A 5,351-nucleotide genomic window follows, 5' to 3' on the forward strand; every position below is an offset into this window, starting at 1 on the left:
ACCTGTACACATAAACAAATTCAACAGTGGAAATGCCTGATGGTTGTGTACAGGTAACATCAATATAATAATCCATAAGATGGCCTATTAGCAGACATTAAAAGAGAATTAGAAAGAATGACAACAAAATCTGCAGTTACCTATATTTATGTCTATATGTATGATATTCAGTATTTATAGTTGCTAAAAGATGAAAACTGATGTGTGGAAATAAAAGCTAAACCTTACCTTGCAATATTGCAGCCTAGTCTACATGAAAGATGTCTTCCTAAAACCTTTCCCTGGGCCCACCCTGTGGCATAGTAGATTAAGCATCCACCTGCAGCACCAGCATCCCACATGGGCACCAGTTTGAGTCCCTGCTCCTGCATTTCCAATTCATCTCTTTGCTAATGGCCTAGGAAAGCTGTGGAATATGCCCTGAGTGCTTGGGCCCCTGCACCCATGTGAGAGACCTGGAGGAAGCTGCTGACTCCTGGCTTCTGGCACCTGGCTTCAGATTGGCCCAGCTCCAGCCATTCTGGCCATTTAGGGGTGAACCAGTGGATAGCAGACCTCTCTTTCTCTTCCTCTCTATATCTGTCACTCTGCCTCACAATAAATAAATACATTTTTTAAAAACCTTTCCCTTTTTAAATTTCTTAATTGTTTTAAAGATTTATTTATTTATTTATTTACAAGTCGAGTTACAGACAGAGAGGAGAGCCAGAGAGAAAGAGAGAGGTCTTCCATCTGATGTTCACTCCCTAATTGATTGCAACTGTCAGAGCTGTGCTGATCCGAAACCAGGAGCCAGGAGCTAGTTCCAGGTCTCCCAGATCGGTACAGGGGCCCAAGGACTTGGGCCATCTTCTACTACTTTGCCAGGCCATAGCAGAGAGCAGGATCAGAAGTGGAGCAGCTGAGTATTGAACCGGCCCCCATATGGGATGCTGGAGCTTCAGGCCAGGGTGTTAACCTGCTCCACCACAGCACCAGTCCAACATTTTAAATTTCTGATACTCTAAAGTAGCAAAGGACTGCATTACATCTAGGAAAGATGTATTTAAAAATTATAAATCTAGTGCATTTTAGCAGAAGTCCTAACAAATACTTCTGATTTTCTCAACATTATGTATAAATAAATGATAGAATGAGTCATTGTCAGATTAATAGAAGGAGTTTGAGAGGATTGTCTCTCTTTCAATTGTGTTGAATAGTTTGAGAAGCATTAGTTCTTTAAAAGACTTGTAGAATTCAATAGTGAGGCTGTCTGATCCTGGACTTTTCTTTCTTGGGAGGGTCTTTATTACTCATCCAATCTCTGTCTTGGTTTTTGATTTGTTTAGCTTTTCTATGTGTCTTCATGACTCAATTTTGGTATATTGTGTATGTCCAGGAATCTGTTGATTTTTCCTCTAGGTTTTCCAATTTGTTAACCATCACAACAGATGCCCGCATCATATATTGCAGTGCTAATCTGAGTTTTGGGTACTCCACTTCCAAATCAGTTTCATGTTAATATCCCTGGGAAGAAATGGATAATAGCTCAAATTCTTTCCTTCCTGTCATCTAATTTGGAGAACTGTAACCTCAATGGGGACTTGAAACCTGGTCTTGCACAGTTGTAGCCATATAGAAAGTGAACCAGCAGATGGGATATCTCTCTGCTTCTCTTTCCTGCTCTCTTTGTCTCTGTGTCTCTCTGCCTTTTTTATCATATTAAAATATTTAATTACTTATTTGAAAGAGTTACAGAGAGAGGGAGAGACAGAAATCTTCCACCACCTAATTCATTTTTGAGATGACTTTAATAGCCAGAGTGTGGCCAGGTTGAAGCCAGGAGCTTTTCCTCCGATGTGCGTGGCAGCATCCCAGCACTTGGGCCAACTTTCCCTGCTTTTTCAGTCCATTGGTAAGGACCTGGATCAGAAATGGAATAGCTGGTACTTGAACTGGTGCACATACAGGATGCCAATGTAACAGATTGCGGATTTGTCCACTGCACCACAACCACCAGCTCCTCTTTCTGCCTTTCCAATAAATAAATCTTTTGAAAAAGAATTTAAGGTAGTAAAAGTCATCATGACTGAGCAATGACAAATTTATTGAAGTGATCGACTTTCTTAAAGGTCTATTTATGAATTTGAAAGGCAGCACTAGAAAGAGAGAGTGGGAGAGATGGATCTTCCTCCTGGTTTGTTCACTCCTCAAATGGCTGCAGTGACTGTGGCTAGGCCAGACTGATATCAGGAGCCAGGGGCTTCTTCCAGGTCTCTCACATGGGTGCAGGAGCCCCAATATTTGAGTCACCCTGTGCTGCTTTTCCAGACACATTAGCAGGGAACTGGATCCGTTTGGAGCTTTAATGTCTATGATACTCTCCTTGCAGTTGAAGGATTTAGAATCCATTTCAATTATGGGTGGGCCAAGTACAACAGCTCCCAATTGTCCAAGGTTTGGATTAGATGGGTTCTGAGAAATTTTGTTAAAATAGTTATTAATCATAACTCTCAGTTTAAGCTTTTCTTACCAAATTTTCATGTTTGCTGATGTTTATATCTATGGGAAAATTGGGTCTCTGGATTGCAACCAATGAAAGCATCCAAACTAACAGTAATAAGGTCAACAGTCAGCAGAATGATGTCCAGCTGAACTGAAATAGCTTTTCTTATTTGGTAGAGGGGTTACCTCCTGCATTATACTGACATACTGACATAGACAGTAGATATTGGAGCCTGTCTCTTCTGCCAAATGGAGAATGCCGCATTTTGATCCATCATATATATATTTATATATTATAATATATATTATATATTTCTATACATAATATAGAATTACATATAATTATCATAAATATATAATATATAATTATACATACATATTATATATGAATTTATTTATATATAAATATATAATTATTTCTGATCCAGCTCCATACCAATGGATTGAAAAAGCAGTGAAAGATGGTCCAAGTGCCTGGGTTGCTGCCACACACATTGGAGGAGGAGCTCCTGGCTTCAACCTGGCCACACTCTGGCTATTGAAGTCATCTCAATAATATATATATATGTATAATATATATAATAGTTATAATAAATTATATAATATTATCTGTTTATAATTATTATATAATATATTATATGATAAAGCATAATATATTTTATATATGAATATATTTATATACATAAATATATATATAAATAAATGTAAATATATATATATAGAATTTATTTACATATTTGACAGGTGTACTTACAGACAGTGAGAGGAAGAGACAGAGAGAAAGGTCTTCCATATGCTCATTTACTCCCCTAATGACTGCAATGTCTGCAGCTGGGCCAATCTGAGCTAGGAGCTTCCAGGTCTCCCACATTTTGGCAGGGACCAAAGCACTTGGAACAGCTTCTACTGCTTTCCCAGGCTATTGCAGAGAGCTGGATGGGAAAAGGAGAAATGGGGACTAGAACTGGTGCTCATATGGGGTGCCAGCACTGCAGGTAAAGGATTACACCACTGCACCACAGTGCTGGCCCCAGTCTATCCTTTATTAAGGAGATCTCAGTAATCATGTTCAGGTATTGCTATCCTATATTCATGGCCAAAGTCCTAGCAGGCAACATGGTTTGGAGAATCGTAAGCACAAGGTGTGTAGGAGACTTCATTTCTCATACAGCACAGTTAATAACAAGGTTCCAAGAGGGGAAATTACTTGCATCATAGTCTTTGAGAACTAATGGACATCACAGGTGATCTAAAGAATTTAGAAGGTTTGTGAGCCCCTAGAGTGAAAAAGTCACTGGGAGCACAAGGACAGTGCCTAGAGTTTATTTTGATGGATTTTAGCCCCTTTCATTGGAGGGAGGCCCAAAGAAGCTGGACTGATTAGTAAACCTCAGAAGTGTCTTTTCAATGTGAAGGCAAACTGAGACTGAGGGGTTTTTGGAAAAACGTTGAACAAAAGACATTTCCCACACTTGGTTAAGACACATCATTTATCTACTGATTTTCATCAGATCTGTTAACATTAGGTATAAGGTACAGTGGACATGGTGGATGGCATATAGCAATATGATTTTAGTAATATATCATGAGATGCTTTTTTTAAATGGATTTAGCAGGTAAAATTGGGCTACCTAATGGGATGTAGCTGGAATAATCACCTTTTTGTTAAATAAATCTGAGGTAATAAATGTTAGTGTATGAAGACATTGAGTTTTCTTTTATTGGGCCTTCTTGGTTATTTTAATCTGGGATCTGCGAATTCTCATTTTCTTTATTTTATTCCTCATCATGTCGGACCAACTCTGCTGCTTTGGGGATTTTTTTAGTACATCTGACATTTGGAAATTTAGACAATAGTATAGTTAAAATGAGATGTACCAAGTAAAGTATTTATTTTTATTCTGATACATATTTTGGAATTCTTCTAAAATTCCTATTGAGTATCCTTGTTAAATTTAGTTGCATCCCAGGTTAAGACTTATTGGAGACAGGTGCCATGACTCAATAGGCTAATCCTCCACCAGCGGTGCAGGCACACCGAGTTCTAGTCCTGCTGGGAGAGCCAGATTCTGTCCCAGTTGCTCCTCTTCCAGTCCAGCTCTCTGCTATGGCCCAGGAGTGCAATGGAGGATGGCCAAAGTGCTTGGGCCCCGTACCTGCATGGGAGACCAGGAGGAAGCACTTGGCTCCTGGCTTTGGATCAGCACCATGTGCCAGCCGCAGCACACTGGTGGCAGCGGTCACTAGGGGGTAAACCAACAGAAAAAGGAAGACCTTTCTCTCTGTCTCTCTCACTGTCCACTCTGCCTGTCAAAATAAAAAATAATTTTTATAAAAAGACTTATTGGAGCCACTTTAGTGATTATACCCATGAAACTTTGTTAATAAATGCAAATAGAACCTGGGAAAATTGATGTATATCTTATGCTGTAGAGACTTAAGATTGAACATCTTTTTTTAATCTTTTTTAATTATATAATTTAAAAACAAATTTTAGATTTTTTTTTACTTTACTAAGTCACAGCTCTGGCCCCATTAATATGACTTAACAATGTTTTTTCCTCTCAGACTTATCTCTATTGTTTCAGTTAACTGCATGCCTTTTCTTTACATTCAGATTCCCTCAGCTGTCAAAGCTTATTCATCTTAATTCTGTTGTTCCTATTTCCCTCCCTTTTATTCTGTCCCTAGGCTAATTGAGATCATGATTCTCCATTCCTTCTGTGTGGTGTCACAGTAGGCTTGAAGTGTTCTTTTTCTCTTCTGATTTCTAAAGAAAGAAATTATGTATTCCCCCAGTTTAGATATTTTAATAATGCACTCTAAAACAAAGGTTAAATGTTCTTAATTTGACAAGAATTTTCGGG

The sequence above is a fragment of the Oryctolagus cuniculus genome, chromosome 21 (assembly GCF_051225735.1).
Source record: "Oryctolagus cuniculus isolate XC-2025 breed Fujian yellow rabbit chromosome 21, ASM5122573v1, whole genome shotgun sequence".
Lineage (NCBI taxonomy): Eukaryota > Metazoa > Chordata > Mammalia > Lagomorpha > Leporidae > Oryctolagus > Oryctolagus cuniculus.